The sequence below is a fragment of the Eupeodes corollae genome, chromosome 1 (genome assembly GCF_945859685.1).
Source record: "Eupeodes corollae chromosome 1, idEupCoro1.1, whole genome shotgun sequence".
Taxonomy (NCBI): domain Eukaryota; kingdom Metazoa; phylum Arthropoda; class Insecta; order Diptera; family Syrphidae; genus Eupeodes; species Eupeodes corollae.
The window spans coordinates 227,003,201-227,022,653 of NC_079147.1; the positions used below are offsets into that span (position 1 = coordinate 227,003,201).

General features: G+C 29.4%; 1 protein-coding gene across 6 annotated transcripts in view; it reads left to right on the forward strand.

Annotated features, from left to right (window-relative positions):
• The window catches only part of LOC129943153 (myosin-G heavy chain), a 147,854-nt gene that overhangs the window by 106,572 nt on the left and 21,829 nt on the right, over window positions 1–19,453 (forward strand). Inside the window, exon 1 of one of the 6 annotated variants that reach the window (XM_056052415.1) lies at window positions 3,855–4,689. The exons of the other annotated variants lie outside the window; for them this stretch is intronic. The gene's annotated coding sequence lies outside the window, so the exon portion shown is untranslated. Of the gene's footprint in view, window positions 1–3,854; window positions 4,690–19,453 lie in introns of those variants that run through there. 6 annotated transcript variants of the gene reach the window in all.

The window sequence follows — 19,453 nt, forward strand, 5'->3', positions numbered from 1 at the left end:
ATTATATTATATTATATTATATTATATTATATTATATTATATTATATTATATTATATTATATTATATTATATTATATTATATTATATTATATTATATTATATTATATTATATTATATTATATTATATTATATTATATTATATTATATTATATTATATTATATTATATTATATTATATTATATTATATTATATTATATTATATTATATTATATTATATTATATTATATTATATTATATTATATTATATTATATTATATTATATTATATTATATTATATTATATTATATTATATTATATTATATTATATTATATTATATTATATTATATTATATTATATTATATTATATTATATTATATTATATTATATTATATTATATTATATTATATTATATTATATTATATTATATTATATTATATTATATTATATTATATTATATTATATTATATTATATTATATTATATTATATATAAATAAATATAATTTGTTTATGAAGAAAGTTGAAAATTTTTAATCGCAACCAAATACTAGAAGAAAGAAAATAACGAAGTTTTCCCATTTCATATAAAACCAAAATGAAACAGAAACCTAAATGATTGAAAAAGTGAAAAATTGGAATAGAATGAAATTTCCCCATTTTATTCGCAGCCAAAATGAAACAGAAACCAAAATGATTGAAAAAATTGACGATTGAAAAAAAAACGAATCATTAAACTAAACGACATATGAACGATTGAATCTTTTAAAATGAACGATTGACACACCTCTTACGTGCGACAGACTCGCAAAGGTAGCATCACATATCGTTTCTGCACTCTCTTCATATTCAATCCCTTCTCGCATCGCTATTGCAAATAACTATACGGACAGCCTAAAACTATTATAGTTTTAGCTGTTAAAAAGCAGTTGTGGTCATTATGGTTATGATAATTTAGATTTCGCTAAATTATCAATCATTGTTAGGTTGAAAACTTTTGTATAGCTAAATGTTTTAACCGTATAATTGTTCAAGTCATGCTCCATCGATTTACTTGTGATGCTTGAACACAATTTCGAAATACTGTTTTCACAGGATGATCAAAAGTCTGCATGATATTATTTGCTCGCAATGATGTATGACTAAACTTCTGTATTCAAAACACTTAGAATACTGTATACTAAAATACATGCTGTAACATAACTCAGTATCTCCAAATTTTTTATCACAAATTAATGAATTCTTAAAAATTGTATTTTTGATAGTTTTGTCTTTTTGATAAATGAAACTAAGTTTTTTACAAACTAAAAACTATTTCAAAAAAATATTGATATGTCCCTAAAAAAAAGTTGCTTAGAACTTAAAAACCAATAACTTTGTAGAAGCACAAAAAATTCATATCTGTTCAAAGAATAGTATCAGTTCACGTTACTGTCTGCTTTCCTAAAGTAGGATTGGTAAACAATTATTATGATACTTTTAAAATATATACAATTGGCGCAACATTTTACTATTGAAACAAAAACATGAAACCTTTCTTTTCGTTTTGCTAAATAATAAATTGCTTATTAGATTTTAATTAAAAAAAGAACCGGTCACCCGAACAATAATTAAAGTAGACATTATGTGATTTTAACGTTAGGAAAATGTAAAGGTGTAGTAAGATGTTAATTTCGTTCAAATTTAGCTGTATTGGAGAAATATTTGAAACAATATATTTTTGTAGGGTTTAACAATTTACCAGTTAGCAATTTAATAAACATTTAGAATCTAATTAAGGGAGTCCAACATTTTAAACCTTTCTTTAAATTTTGGTAACTGGTAAATTATTAATTGTCTCTTATTAAAAAACGAGCATCCAAATATGTCTTAAAAGTGTAAGTTCGTGAAAATAACAATACAAAAAATACACCTAAACGGACCTATAAACTGAAACTCCCAACTGTTGATTGGACCATTTCGTGGATTAAGAAAATTGCTAAACGTTTAAGTAGCCAGTGGGAGATTTTAACTTAACCAAATTTTTAAGAGATAGTAAGATGTTAAAATCATTTAAAATTAGTTAAATCGTTTTTTAAACTTAGTAAATTTCCAAAAATGGGTTTAACATTTTACTAAATCGTTTAAAATTGTGCGCCATTATTTTTTTAGCTTAGTAAATTGCTGTTAGCACCCGTAGCAAGATAGTTAGTGCGTTGTACTGTCATGGCAGAGGTTTTGGGCTCGATCCCTGCCTATGCTATATAAAGTTTCTTTCACGGGTACTGCGTCTTGCGACGATTTGACAAATTCTCCAAGAGTAATTCTTGTCATAAAAAGTGCTTTCTCAAATTAGCCGTTCGGATTCGGCTTGAAGTTGTAGGTCCGCTCCATCCACGACAACAATACTCGCACACAGAAATGGTTGTGAGTTGTAAGTCACCCATTTTTTTTTTCATGCAGTCACTTAAAACTTGAAAACCAATAACAATAACAAAGTTCACCTTTCTTAGAATAGTATAAGTTCAATTTACTGTCTAAAATGATATTATGATACGTTTAAAATACTGGCGCAACATTTTAAACAATCTTTTACTAACTGCAAATAGGAAATTTACTTGCGAATCCAACGTTTTAAACTTTTTTTTCGTTTTGCTAACTAGTAAATTTGCTATTAGCCTTTTATTAAAAAACGAGCATCTAAACATGTCTGAAAAGTTACAGTTTATAAAAATAAACAAAGCAAATACTATTAAACGGACCTATTTATTGAAATTCCCAACTGATGACTATACGATTCCATCCACTGGTTTTAGAAGATTAATTGTACAGTAGCGATTTGGTGTTTTTAACTTTATCGAATTTTGTAAGAGATTGTAGGATGTTTAAATCGTTTAGAACTAGGTAAACATTTTTTAAGCTTAGTAAATGTCTAAAAATGCCTTTAAAATTTTACTAAATCGTTTAAAATTGTGCGCCATTATCTTTTTAGCTTAATTAATTTCTAAAAATTACTAATATTTTACAAAATCGTTACAAAACATTGAGGTATTCTATTTTAAAAACTATGTACTTTAAACAGCTATAAATAGTTTTAAAAAGAAAAATCCTGTGAAGTACTTTACAAATATTTACTGAAAAATAGTATTTTCTTCTATAGAACTGTAACCATACAGAATTTTCACATGCAGAATATTAGTTACAATAAAAAAACGCAACACACCTTCTGTTGTGTTTAGATCAATTATTCGTGCGAAGAAGAATGACGGCCAAAATAAGATGTGGGCTAGTCCAATTATAATTGATCTGTCAATTTTCTGCAGTTTTGAAAATAAAATTTCGAAAAATAGCTCAATCTGGCAACCCTGAACAATATTCGTTTATCTCTCTTACAGTTTGTATAGAGTTTTTTGCTTTTTTATTGACTAACACTATCAAAAATTGCGTATCTGTTTGTTATGTGTTCTATGTATGTGTATTGATTTTGTGTTTAAAAAGCTAAAAAGTTCTCTCTTTTTGTGTACTTGATTCAGTTTTCACCGTAAATAAGTCTCTTTTTTTTAACTCGTACTCGTACACTCACCACAGTGAATAACGTCTCACTTTTAGAATGTTGGAATTTGGAATTGGTATTGAGATTTATGGGAGATTCAGTTTTACTCTCGGTTCTCGCTCTCGGGCTCTGGCTCTTCCTCTCAGCAGCAGAAGCGTTTTATGTGTGAAGTTTATGGTTTCGTTCCGACAACGACAACAACGATGACGACGACGTAATCGCCGCCGTCGTAGTCGTTCTGGTCTACCTTACTAAAAAATTCAAATGGGATGGATATAGTTTTGTTTGAAACCTCGCCGTGTGTGTTATGTTAACCACAATCGCCATTCTCTAAGGTGATTTAAACAAAAATAAGTCTTAAAAAATTTAAATCTTTTTTTAAACAATTAAAAAAACAAATATTTTTTGTTAGAGAAATAAATAAAAAAAAAAAGAAAATAAAAACCGCCGTAAGATATTTTTAAACTTTCAAAGTTCATGAGTGTTGAACTTAGATATTTGACCTAAACAATGAAAGATGTGTAGTACGAGTATACATATATAGGTATCTACCTACCAAGGCACCTGCCATACAGTCTTTCCAAGTGATTAATAAAAATGTTTTGCCTTATAAAAAATAATACCTATATCTAATTTTGCATACCAACCTACCTACATAGATATTTAAAATGTTATGTTAAAATGAAAATGAAAATGTTGGTGTCTTCTAAATTATTTCACGTGGTTTATTTTATATAAATTCAAAATTGATATATTGTTCAAAGTTCAATAAAATTCATATTAAAGATAAAGATAATAAATAAAAAAATGGTGGAATCGTAAGTTTATCTAACAAAATATTAAAAATAACACAAACAACAAATTTTAAACTATTATTAATTTAATAGTGAGTAAGTGAGTGAGTGAGTGACGACAGTGAGAGAAAAATCCTATACACACTCTTCAACTGAACCAACAGTCAACACTTGGGAATTTTTCTCGTGCGTAGTATAATAATAATTAAATTGGTGAATTTGTTTAATTTTCGCTTAAAAGCACTTTTGAAGACCAGTGTTGTTCATGGTTTCGCAAATTACCCAACGGATTTTGATAAAACAATAAAACAAAATTTTTATTTTTACTGACGACGACGACGACGACACAACACGACGACGTTATTTGATCATATCGAGATCTAGTGTGGTGAGTTTTCTATTTTGTATAAATACAAAGTACTTTAAAAGTAGGTTCTTAAACTTGCATAATCGACTTCGAAAACATTTACTGATTCAAGAGCTATAGAACACTTACTTGTGCACTTGTGTGCCAATGATACAAATGTTCGGGGGACACTTCCGTGTGATTAGAATTAGAAGCTAGAAATACCTACAGTCTACACCTTAGCCTTTTGCTGAAGCTGAAACCGAAAATCGAAGCCATTAAGTCAAAAAGTTAAAGATAACCCATCCCCCAGACTCTCCATCAGTCCATCCCCATGTTTATTTTTACTAATTTTTGTTTTCTTCTCTTTCTGTTGTATCTTCTAGATACACAGTCATGTACGTAAATGTAGGTTGATATACAGTTTCATGTTGTTATAGTATCATTTTTTCGCTGCACCTAAGTTTGTTTACAAGTTGTACAATGTTGTTTCGTCTTTTTCTTTATTTTCTCCTTTAATTGAAAAGCTTTTTTTTAGTTTTTATTTTCTCTTAAGAAACAATAAATAGAGAGACCTGGAGTCTATAGGTATTTTATCTCTTTTGAAAAATTATATTGAACTTTGAACAACAATAAAAACAGTGTTGTGGCTTCAGGCTTGTGGCATATGTTTTTGTAGTAAAGTAGTTATTTGTATACCTATATGCGGTAATTTTGTTGTATATTTTATTTTTCATTTTGTTTGTTTATTCAACAAGGTAAAACACAAAACAAAATACAAATTAAGCTTTTCTTATTGAACGAACATATAACATGTTTATTTCTATCTTTTTGTTTTTTATTCATTTTCTTCTTAAAGTGTTAGAATTAAAAAAAGAAACTTAAAGGTTGTTTTTCATGGCCCATACCTAGATTGTGAAGTTTATAAGTATCTAAGTTTTTGTTTTTAATTTTATTTGCATTATTTTTTCTCTCTTTAGGCCACGTGTTTTTTTTTCTTTTTTGTTTTCTTAATATTTTTTTACATTGTGGCTAAATAATTTTGTCTTTCTCTTCTTCTTCTTCTTATTTTTCTTATTCGTGGTCATGTGATAATTAAGTCAATTTTGTTGCATTGATCTATGCAAAGATTTCATCATTTTGCAATAAGTTTGCGTATCTCACTCATCTACCCTCCTAATAACTATTTAAACAAAATTGTGAAAGTCTAATATTATTTAGTTGTTTTTATTTTTGTTTTTGCATATTTTTCAATATTTTATTTTGTTATTATTTTAATCAACATCTTGCTGTGTTTATATGTAAATCTAAAGACTTATTTTACGTTTCACTTAAGTAGGTACCTATATGCATATGTATTAGAAAGGGACCTATATGAATTTGAGCAAATTTGTTGTCTCTTCAGGTGTCGGTCGGTGTAATGAGTTGTATTGTTGTTATTTTATTCTGGTTATACAGTGATGGAAAAAATAATAGAAACAAGATTCGTCTTTATTCTTTTAAACTCATTAAAATGTATTTGTGAAGAATTGGAAAATAAAAACTGCACAGATAATTTTTTAATTATTTATTACTCAAATGCAACAATTTTTTTAAATAGATTTAGATTTTTTTAGATTTAGACTGATTTTATTTAAACACACATTTTTAACAATAATTTGGTTAATACAATCAATATGATCCATGGTTTTGCCGTCTGCCTGATTGACAACTTTGTATAGCTTTATGCAAGTTAAAAAAAGGACGTGAAGTTTAAGATTAAAACGCTTCATTTAAAATTTGGTGACTATATTTAAGTGCTGTTTTGCAATATGCATATAACTTTGTGACTTACATTTTCTGTAGAAGGTTTATAATTTCAGTATTTGAAAGAAAATCACTGGCTAGGATAATTCTTCCTATTTCTCTCAGTATCGCACATCCCCCAACAAAATTAAAAACATCCTCGTGCTCATTCAAGTTGCACAGGTTGCATCAAATCGGTAAACCCTCACGGTGAAAATGTAGTTCAGATGACGGAGTTCTCCTCTTAGCCGGAACATGGACGAAATTTGGTCGATGCTATATTTATCGTGAAAGTAGTTTCTTTCCCGGAGATCGTAGACTAGTCTACTGTAAACCATGCGGTGCAGTGAGCTTTTGGCTTGCTCCGTGTATTGTGTTCTTGAGGCTTCATCAAAACGAGCTTTTAGTGGATATAACGTTGGGTTCCAAGAGGCAAGGTTACTATAGTTTAGGTCAACATCCACCTGCTCGGCAAGTTCTATGCGGTCTTTAAACCATCCACTTCGGGATTGGATTGTTTGAAGAACTGCTTTCTTTGGGAGACGATAACTTGGCATATACAGAACTTTGAGGATGTAATCGGCCTGCAGCTTGCGAGTTTTTTTTTTATAAATAAAGGCGATAAGCCTGTTTGCAGCATGATCATGTAGTTTGGCGTACTCGTAGGAAGGTGGAAAATCCGTTTTATGTAAAATCTGTGCAGTTTTCCACTCGTTCACATTTCCGACCTCCCCCTTGTGCTGCCAATAATATTGCATCCATCTTCAAAACATCAAACATTTCACTTTAGGAACAAAATAAAAATGGATAATCTTTCAGATCTGACAGTTCGAAGAAATTTCAAAGTTTTCGAAATTGATCAAATCATATGAAATTGAAATTTCAATTCACTTTCGAATTCGAAACATGGGCGAAAAAGTAGAATTAGGATTATTAAGTTGTTTCATCCTAAAAAAAAAATATAACATATAACAAAATTAGAATGCTATTTTTTCTGTAACGAGAAAGTAACTTAACGCTAAAAGTGTTTCAAATTCTTTTAGTAATTTTGTAGTAGTAGGTACCCTTATTTTTAATAACTGCTAACCCATTCGTCTCTTGAACTCACCACTTTGGCAGAAGTTTCCAAGGGTATGAAGTACCACAATTCGTCATTATTTTTAGATCTAAAATCTCCTTCGCTTAAGGATACCCCATGAGTGCTCAATTGGATATAGGTCGGGGGATTGTGATAGCCATTTCATAACATTGATTTTGTGTTGTTGTAAGTATTTTTAAGCCAACTTGGAGGAATGCTTCGGGTCATTATCCTTTATGAACTCCCATTTAATTTGCACCTCTTCTTCAGTTGGAAGCATGACTGAATTTAACCCTATAGCCCAACCCATATTTGGAGTGGACATTTCCTAACCCTATTTTTTATTTCTAAGTATTTTATTAAATAAAAGTCCTTTTACATTTTTAATGTTTATTTTATTTACTTTTATTAACATTTAAATAGATTATCAGAAAAATTTATTTCAACTTCTATTCAACACATTTAGTACACATTTTTTGTTGTGAGCCTCGACAAATATTATCAATCAAATAAGGTACAGGGTGATGCAGGATCCTGGATAGGGTTTAAGGGTTAAGATTTTGACCTAAACCACAACGCACATCTTATCCTTAATTCAAAATATTGGACCACACGCTGAAAAGCACCTGTTTTTGTGTATTTTGAGTTCAATTTCTTGTTTTTAAGCCTTCTCATAATAAATTTATCCATCGGAACCAAACAAATTAATCTTTGTTTCACCCGACCAAAAAACGTAATTCCAATTAGAACGATGCAAGTGTTTGTTTTGCAAAGGCAAGCCTTTGTGTAATGTTTTTTTTTTGTTTTTGCTCAAAATCTGCACTTTTTGTGGACTTCTACCAGGAAGACTTTTTATAGGTTTCTTCTTGTTCTAGCTGTCACCGGTCCGTTTAATTCATTTTTGAGTTCTCTTAAGCAAAGACATTGTTTTTTCTTACAAATTCTTACCAATAATGTACCTATCAAAATGCAAAGCAGTTTATCCTTTTCTTCATCTTGTTTGTCCTTTAAGGCTTGAATGTAGAGCTTCAAATACTTTTTTCTTGGAACAGTTTATGTTTTTCGATATTTCAACCATTATTTCTCCAGTTTGCCTCACTTTCCGTTCAAACTGAGTAAAATGTAATCCATGCCCATGTTTATTGCAATAATTCGCGTACCCTTCTAAAACAGTCTAATTTTACGAAAAAATACGAAATTTCACCAAATCCTGTTCGCGTACTAAACAATTTCGTAGTTTTTCGTAAAAGGGAGCGCTCATGGGAGAGTAAAATATTTCCCCAACCTACGAATTTTAGCTCAAGAAATTTCTTTGGGCTTATTTGAAAAAAGTGTCAAATTTGATAGAAATTCAAATAAAATAAAAAAATTCCTCGCTTTTGCTGTCACTTATAAAATTAAAAATTCTTTTCCCAAAGAACAGCAACAGATTGCAATTTTTAAGTTTCAGTTTATTCAAGTTTTTTCATAAAAAAAAAACAATGAAACAGCATAATATTGCAGTTGTTGTTTTAATTTATCCATTTATAAAAACAAATATACTTTGTTGACAGTAATATTGCGTACAAAATTTGTCGTTTTCCTGGTTCGCTTACTTTTTTGTAGTTTTTTCTTTATGTGAAACAATTTTACCCCCACTCTTTAAAATATCTCTTTTTACGAATTTTAATGCAGAAAGTACGCGAACGGACCTAATAGGTGATTTTTAAAAATGTTTTCTAGTATCGAATACAAAGAACAACTGGAAAACTAGCTTGTTTCTATTATTTTTTCGAAACCATAATTTTTCTCAAACTTTTTGACCGTAAAGTAAAAACAATAAGTTATTTTTTACGGAACAGCATGAGAGCATTATTAAGTAGGATTAGAACATAGAAAGACGTAATTCCTAAAAAATATTGTGTACCTATTCAAAATGATTAAGACATTTGTTTCTATTATTTTTTCCAACACTGTATCTACACCATGCTTCAATATACAGGTCCTGGCCATATTATTAGACGCACTTTAGATTTTATGCAAAATCTCAATTTTCAGCTATTTTAATCAGGTTTTCGAATATTGTACTGCATTTAAATTATTTTGTATGCAAAATATAAACTATAAAAATAAAACAACAGATTTATAGAATTTTTTCTATATCATCTTTAAAAATATTGCGTATAACCTAATAATTATAAAAATTCTGCAGTGCGTCTAATAATATGGCCAGGGACTGTATTATATATATACATAAGTAAATGTACTTAAGTTTTGTTGTTTGTTATAAATTCTCTTTTCAATTCTTTTCTGTTTTTCGTTTACTTGAAAAAAGGAATTTCAATAATTCTCGATAACTTTTTTTGGTGAAACCGAATAAGAGAGAAGAAAACAAAAAAGAAGAATTATTATAAACAAGTATGTCGGTTCGTACATAAGTACCTATACCTACGTACCTATCAAAAAATCCAGTTTAATGAAATGATTCAATTTTATTATTTTTGTTTTAAATTATTATGATGTGAAGGTTTATCAGGTGTATACATGAAATTAATATGTGTTCGAGCTTAAGTCAGCAGTTTTGTTGAATCGGATGTTATTAAAATTAAAGTTATCAACAATTATGCTACAAAAAAAAAACTAAAAGTAGATTTATCAATTCGATTTTGCAAGAATCAATAATATTTTTGTGCCTACCTACAATTTAATAGAAATTATATAAAGTTGAAGTAAAATTGTGTCCTAATTTGAAAACTGAAATGAAAAAAAAAGACATTGAAATGACATCTAATAATAATGTACACATCAACATTTATACATTAGGTACCATTTATTAGTTCCATCAATCGGTTGAGTACAATTTTCGGCAGAAGTGAAATGTGACGCAACAAAAACGTGGTTTTCACTGAGTGCGTTTTATATTTATATTGCTTATTTTGTACAATATCTTTAATTTATAACTTATAAATAATAAAAGAGATATCGATTCAAAAAGGGGTTTCCCAATACAAGTTTAAATTTTGAATTTTCATTTCTTTTTTGTCGCATGAACGCAGAACTAGCCTAAGTCACAATAGGTATACATTTTTTTAAAGAAATATGTTTACTCCTACGCTACGTTTACATCGTAAAGTTAAAACTGAGAGTAGACACGAACATTAAACAACTCATCTATTTGATAAGTTGTTATATGTGAAAAGTAGAAATTTTGGACTTAAGATAATTGGAACAGCGTATTGAACTTATTAAAATTCATTACAAAAAGGATGAACATTTTGCAGTCACTGTTTCCAAAACTAGAGCACTTTTGATTCGTCATGTCTAGCAGCCGTAGTGGCCATTTGGCTAATATTGTATTTCGTTTTGAATGGAATACCGTCCTCTTTACTCTGAAATAATGATTTCGCTTAAGAAATATTCTTATTGTAAATTCCAGTAGGTAGTTATTAAAAAATTGTTAAAATTAATACACGTTTTTAAAACTACATTATGTATTTATTTAAATAAAATGACGCGTGTTCATAGAGAATTACTAAAGTCGTGATTTCTTGATCTATAGTTTAGAGCCTGTTGATTAAATAAAACATCTCTTATTCATAGTCAATTTTCCTGATGTGTTTAGTAAAACCCCAGTTTAAGGTTGTATTCTACTACAATTATACTTTAAGTGACAGGTCAAAGCTAAAAAATACTGTTATAATTTCAAACTCGTTATTTTGTGTTGTCATTTAACTCGAATTGGATGTCGAAAAAAGTAAGTAAAACAAAACTATTTATTAGAAAATCAAAAAAAAAAACAACTAACGACGTTCAAAAATATTTTAGATGAACACCAAGGAAAATATAAAACGCGAACGGCAGAAAAACTTATCGCAGTTAGACAAAGAATTTTGTAGCGAAAATTGCTAAAAAAGAAAAATTACACCATCAAGTTTACGTACAATTTATTTGATATGATTTACCTTTCAGTTGTTATTATCACAGCCAAATGTCATATTTGATTTTTGTTTGTGAATTGAAAACCTGAAAAAGTAAATTACATATCAAATAAAAATGTCAATTGATACGCAATTGAAGAAATATGGATTTCTTAGAAGAGTTTGAGTTATTTGGTGATCTGCAAAATATGCCAAGAAAAAAAATATACAAAACACGGTTCAATTCATTTGAATTAAGCGACAAAATTTTTTTGGAATGATATCGGTTGGATAATGTCACAATTGTTTAATATTATTATTATATTATACATCCAATTTGATTAATGACAGCATAAAATAACAAGTTTAAAAATATAACAGCATTTTTTTCTTTGACATGTCTTGGTATTGGTTGTGTAAATATAACGGTTTTTTTTTAGGGGTGACATTTTTAATCTGGCAATACTTTTTTCAGAGTTGGGCATTTTGACAGCTGTCACTGGATTTATGATCAGCTTAATTTACATTTATATAATGAATACAATTATGTAAATACAACCTGAACATCGTTTTCAAACCATGCAAATGTATTACCAACATAATTGTTCGTCTCGCACGACAACGAAACAATCAATTTGTTGAAGAAAACTTTTTTTTGAGCGCATTATTTTAGTTGTAGGACTGTGGCGTGACCTCTTATATAGTATTATTTAACACCGCTGGACTATTTTTTTGGGGTTATTTGAAGTCTTGTCTACGCAGAAAGAGAATATTTAACGATCTATTTCTGACATACGGTACCAATTGCTACAAAGTGTTAAAAAATTGGATCCTGGAATGGAATCAATTCAAGCCTACCGCGGAGCCCATTTGCTCGAAATCATTTTTAAAATATAAGGGCAAATCCTTGCCTTTATTATAGTAATTCTATTTTTTTTTGGTATTGTATTGTGGCTGTCACGCTTAAACGATCCTTCTAAATCCTGATTTTTTAGAAAAAAAAGCCAAACAAATATGTTTTTTCTCTTTAAAACTCCATTTTTATTGCAAAAGAACGCTTTAACATAGTTTTTAAATTTCCGTTGGATTTATTTTTTCTTACGCCGATTCTTAGTATTGACCAAAACGGTATAACTTTGCTGAACACAATGGTGAAGTTGGAGTTGAAGCTTGTGGTACTGTCAAAGTTGAAAAATTCAAAGTTGAAGCCGAACTTGAAACGGAAACTGAAGTGCAGGTTGGGTAAGCTTTTACTTTTGACTTCATGCTGCTCATTTAGGGGTCGGTTATAGCAATCATTGAAATCGATCCGGAAATTTTTTTAAATTGATATTTGACGGTGTTTCCCTTTGATTAGAAATGAAAATTATATACTGATCGATCGGAAATCACACAAAGAATTTGTTTTGAGAAGAACAAGTTTAATTGAACATTTATTTTTCTTTAAAAATGTATTTTTCTATTTTCCGGACGGAAATTCATTTTCTGAACAGCTGATAATTTTATGTTTAAAAGTGAAACGAATCTTTCCCTTGATTTGTGTTCCAATTTCACACAATTCCAGTGATTTCTGTCGGTAATAGTTTGTCGGTGGATTTCAATCAGGAATTTTTTTTTCAATGACAGAAATTTTTAATGATAGCTACAAACGACCTGTCAAAAAAATTCCAATATTTGTTTTCAATGATAAAACCAATGATAGCTGTAACTGGTGCCTTAAGTTTTAAAAAGAACTTTGTTTCATAAGCTACACTAAATAAGCACATTTGCATTTTTAATGCAACAAAAACTATTCCTTTCTTTGTCATCGTCTTTAAAAGTTTTGTAAAACAATCAATGAAAATAATGAATTTATTTAACAAATACAGTACGACACACAAAATTCCCGCACAAAATTGACAAGTGAATTGTTTTCTTTTTTTGACAGCTTCAAACTTCAACTCTTGTCCTTTGCTTCAAAATGCGCGTTTTTAATGACAGCTTATGCTTTAAGCGTTTTTTTAAGCTTCAGGTTTTACCTATTTGTGTTCAGGAGGTAAAGTTGAATCGTCAGCGTGATAGGTCGTTGTTATTTTTAAAAAGTGCTAACAAAATGAAGCAAATGAATGTGTTCACTGCGATTTCAAGTATTTTAATTTGAACGCATTCAGGAATTTTTTTTACCGATTGCATTTTATGGTATAGTTATAAAAAAAAATCCTGACGGATAAGCTGGGGTCTGATTATGAGGTTCGCAGCGGATCGTTTTCAATTCGACCTTTCAAATTTGAATCGGCGAAGCGAAAATAGTTCTTCATAAATTCCATTGATTTCACACTCTTGGTTTGACAGCTTTCTACAAATTTTGTTTTGTTTTAATTGAATTTGTAAAATTTGCGGTGATTTATTCAATAAACAATATCAAATTTAAAAAATTGAATCAATTATGGTGTATATAATTTATTCTGAAAGGGAGGAATTTGTTGCAATGATGTCCTTATTTTTCTTCATAAACTCGACGAGAGACAAAAATTGATGTCGATTTGTTTGCTTGTTTTTATCGTTCCTTGAATGAATTTAAAATTTTATATTTTACTGTGGATTATGGATAAATTATAAGAAAATTAAACTAAAGCTAGCTCACATTTTTATATAAATACAATCAACAAAGAATCCACGAAATCCATCAGTAAATAATAATAAACACTCTTTCGCCTGTGAATCCGCCAAAAAAAAAGCTGTCGGATTTCAACTCGCCACCAAACATTATGACATTTCAAATTTGCCTTCGCATTCGTCAATTGGTCGAATTCAAACGAAGAAGGCGAAAGCGAAGGCAATAATTAAAAATGGCAAATTCGCTGGGATAACGATTCGCTGCGAACCTCAAAATCAGGCCCCTGAAATTCTGACAGATAACACGCCTATATCCGTTATTAAATATTGAACATTTATTTTGTTTTACAAATTTGTTTTAATTTAATTTAATTTTTACTTTAAGTGCTTAAATTTATAAAAATATGTTATTTAAATAAAAACTAAAATATTTACCTACACATACATACATACATATATATTTATAGGTATAACTTTATTTTTCATTGGAGATTTTTAAAGTTTTCTTTTTTCGTGAGCATAAATCTGGTCACCCTAGTCTTAGTGCCTGTGGCAAGGTGTTGTGCGTACTGCGTAGTATTGTTAAACTTCTAGATAGGAATCCATTTCAGTTGGTACCAACCATAAGTTTTTTATTTACGTGTCTCTTGCGAGGAATTGAAAAATTTAGTAAGAGAGTAAAGTTTGCCATAGTACCTAACTACCTACCTAAATTGCACCTAAAATTGGGGCTTCAATTCCTTCCAAAACTATCACACAATTGGGGTTGGGAGTTTTTACAGTCATTTGGGTACTAGTCCTTGGATATCTTCAAAGATACATCTTTAAAAATTGATGACTCATCAAAATTAATTAATTTTTAAATGGATTTTAAGTAATTCTATCTAAAGCTATTTTTGTTTTGTCTCGCATATCTAATAAAATTCTATCATCTAAACAAAACTGAATTATTCTGGAATTTCCCAAACAAAAACAAAAATTAAAAAAAAATATTTTATTGAAAACGAATAAACAACTTAAAAAAGCTCGCTCTTTTGTGTTGTCTCGTTTCTATTTGTGGCATTGTTTTTGTTTATTCATTTAATTCTCTCAAAAAAACAGAAACCTTGTTTATCTGCACGATACGAATACGATACATTTTTATACATTATTATAGTTAACGGAAAATTAACTGCTCTTTACTTGAGGCTAATGATCTACTATATAAGTATATATTCAGCTACATACATACGTATATTATGTATAAATATGGCTGACTGGCTACAACTGATATTTCTAGTAAACAAAAATTGAAAAAATTGTGACGTGTAAACATGAAAACAACAAAGATAAGAGAAGAGAATGCTGCTTACTTGTCAGACGCAGTGCGCAGAGAATTTTTAACAAACGAATATGTATAGGTATTTTCTTCTTTTAAATGTGTTGTTTATTAATGTACCTATACTGACTTCTGAATGTAGTTGTGTTGTTTTTAAATGCAGTAGTAGTGTACTATAAAATGCCTCAATATAGTGGTGTGATGTTATTTGCATAGTCTTTTCAGTTGGTCTATTTTTTTTCTCATTCGCACTCTTGAACTCTCTCTTTCCAAACTAAAATCTACAATAATTATTTTTGCGGGCTTTTCAAACCTTTTTATTTTTTTTGCTTCTTCTTTTCTTTTTGTTTTTCCTACTTTTGTATACTTTTATTTCTCGCTTCGTATAAATCTTCTCCTTTTTTTATTTTTAAAGTTTATGGTATCTATATTTTTGTTTGCGAATTCGAACCGGCTGTTGTGTGTATTATTGTGAATTGTCTTTTGCTTTTTGGAAGGTAGGAAAAAGGGGGAGTTAATTTACTTTTACACCTTCTTCTATCTTCTTGTTGATGGTTTCTCTTTGCTCATTTTAGATGAGTTCAACTTTCTTTTTGTTATTGCTTACGATTTGTTTTGATTTTGTTTTCATAACTTATGCCATTTTTTGAAATGAAACGAGGTCTTTTATTCGCAAAAAAAAGTTCTATCCAATTTGTTTACGTCCACCATCGTATATGAATGCTTGTATAAGTGAGGTTATAAACAAATTACTTTTGAATTTTATATACATATGTAAATACATACATACGTAGGCTCTAGGTACATCGCAATAATTAAACTTTGTCAGCAATGACTTGTGTCTTTTTTGTATGCGGATTCATCGCATTATTGACATTTTTTCGATCCAAATAAAGGACAGGATTTGTTTTCTTCGGGAATCTTACTCCGGGCAGGCAAACAATTGGGAAAGGTGAAAGAATCAATTATTTAATTCACCTGACTCTTGAAAACTTCTTGCTTTCGAAACATAATATGTACAGTAGGTATATGCAGTGGTTCTATTTTAAATAGCCTGATATTTGGGCAGCTGTCACTTTTGAAATTGGCATATTATGACATTTTTGACAAGTAAAAACTATGTCATTACTAAAAATAGAACGATAAAAGCGTCAACATTTTGCAGTTATAGTTTAATGTTTGGAAAAGTTTCCTGACATTAGCCGTGTTTTATTTGATATTTTTCTTGTAAAGTTTGGTATCACTTTCATCTAGTATTTCAATGGCTGCGTTCAATCTCGTCTTGGATAGGGTATCTTGGATAAAAGGATTTTTAGATACCTTGTTAAACGAGGTGGATAGCTGTATTGAGAGAGCTGTCTAAAAATAAAAATAACTTTCAGCTGTTCACAAAAAGAGAAACATTTAAGCTTCGAAGTCAAAATTGTTGTAAGATAAATCATTTAATGTATAATTCAACTGATTCGTCGGACGATGATGAATTGATATGTGCGCAACAATTTAATAAATAAGTCAATTTTGAAGTTTAAAAAATTGAACATAAGTTCCTTCTAAAATTCGGAACCAAATAGCTTCTTCATCGTCTATTATGTACAGAACTTTCTCAAATACAACTTCAACTAACATATTGTATCTTTTTGTTTACTAACAAGTAAGCTGAAATCAATTTCCAAGTTTCTTGAAATTCAACTATGTGTTGAACCAGCAGTTCTGTCAGACACCTACATACCCCAGAAACTCTTAGATTCCTTTCGATTACTTTTTTAACATCTCAGCTGTTATTTTACACGTAAAACACTAACAAAAAGGTATCCGGATACCTTATCTGTCTGAGATTGAACGCAGCCAATAAGTTACAGTTTGCCGTGTTAAATTTGACACTTTGTCTTATAAAGTTTGGTATCACTTTTATCTAGTATTTCAATAAAAACAGTGTTTCCATATTCATATTTTTAATTATGTATCTGGAAATGAAATATTCTTTAATTACATAATGAAAAGCCTTATAATTATTCATTTTGTATGTAATCGATGAAATAATGGGAATGTTTAACAAAACAAAACATAATTTCGTGAAATAAAAATTAATAAGTGCTTTTTACAAAATACATAGATATTAGGTCCGTTCGCGTACTTTTGGCACTAAAATTCGTAAAAAGAGATATTTTAAAGAGTGGGCTAAAATTCTCTCACAAAAAGAAAAAACTACTAAATAGTAAGCGAACGGGAAAACGACACATTTTTTACAAAAAAAAAAAATGCAATCTTGTTAATTTTATAAGTGACAGCATCAATTTATTTAATTTATTTGAATTTCTTTCAAATTTGACACTTTTCACAAATCAGCCGAAAGAAATTTCTTGGTCTAAAATTCGTAGGTTGGTGAAATATTTAACTGTCCCGTGAGCGCTCTCTTTTTTTTCGAAAAACTACGACATTTTTGAGTACGCGGACAGGATTTGGTGTTAGGATGGTACGCGAACGGATCGTTGAACAAACGATCAAACGTCAAATAATCTTGCTGATTACAGAATTCAACGAATGAGTTGCGAATAGATTCGGAGTTAGTTTTTGACATTTGAAATATGACAGAAATATCAAACTGACATTTGTTATGATGGTCTAAAATTGTTTTTGATATTATTTGCCAAAGTTACCAGCATAGTTAAGTTCTTCTTTACAATGAAATAAACGTCCATTGATTTTGAGTTTTCGACATTTGTAATATGACAGAAATATCAAACTGACATTTGTTTTGATGATCCAAGATGGTTTTTGATATCGTTTGCCATTGTTACTAGCATAGTTAAGTTCTTCTTTACAATGAAATAAACGTCCATTGATTTTGAGTTTTCGACATTTGAAATATGACAGAAATATCAAACTGACATTTGTTATGATGATCCAAGATGGTTTTTGACATCGTTTGCCATTGTTACTAGCAAAGTTAAGTTCCTCTTTACAGTGAACTAAAAGTCCATTGATTTTGAGTTTTTGCCATGTGAAATATGACAGAAATATCAAACTGACATTTGTTATGATGATCCAAGATTGTTTTTGATATCGTTTGCCATTGTTACCAGCACAGTTAAGTTCTTTTTTAAAATGAAATAAACGTCCATTTATTTTGAGTTATTGACATTTGAAATATGACAGAAATATCAAACTGACATTTGTTATGATGATCCAAGATGGTTTTTGTTATCGTTTGCCATTGTTACCAGTAAAGTTAAGTTCTTCTTTACAATGAAATAAAAGTCCATTAATACCACATGTATTTTAAGTATTTATTCATGGTTGATATATTTTATAAAATTTTCTTAGATTATTATAAATCATTTACTGAGTAAATGCTAAAATAATAAAATGTACTGTAAAATTAGATCAATTTCGTATTCATACGTACAGTTCTAAGTTGCCAAGGAGCTTCAATTCCCCTTGCATTTTCAAGCAAATGTGGTTTGTCAATTCATATGCATTACTATTTAAATTACTCTAAACTTATTTAGAATTTTTAAAAGCATTTAAGACAATTTATCTCATAATTTAACTGCAATGGCAAGAAAAACAAGTGAAACCTTTGAAGAACTTCGTGATCTCATCGTAAATTACCACCAAGAGGGTAAATCTTATAAACAGATTTCATCTTTAGTTAAACGAGTGAAATCAGCGGTTTAAACTATTGTTAACCGGTTTGTCAAGGAAAAAAGGATTGAAAACTTGCCTCGCAATACGACAAGAAGTATTTTGAACAAGAGGATAACTGTGCATGAAAAAATTAAAATCCAAAGATAAGTCCACCAAATTTGGCAGAGAATGTTCGTCAATTCCTGGAAAAACAATTTTTCACTGAAGCGTTGCGGATTTCTATACGAAAACATGGTTTTAACGGAAGAGTATCTCGCAAAAAACCATTCATTAGTCATGTCAATAGACTTAAACGGCTTGTATTGGCTAAAGAATACCAACCAAAAGGCTTTTGAAAAACGGTTATTTTCACAGATGAGTTAAAGTTCAATATTCATGGCTCGTATGGCAGATAATTGGTATGTCGTAAGCCGAATACTGAATACCTTCCGCAAAACACTCGAGGAACCGTTAAACATGGTGGTGGGTCGGTAATGATGTGGGATT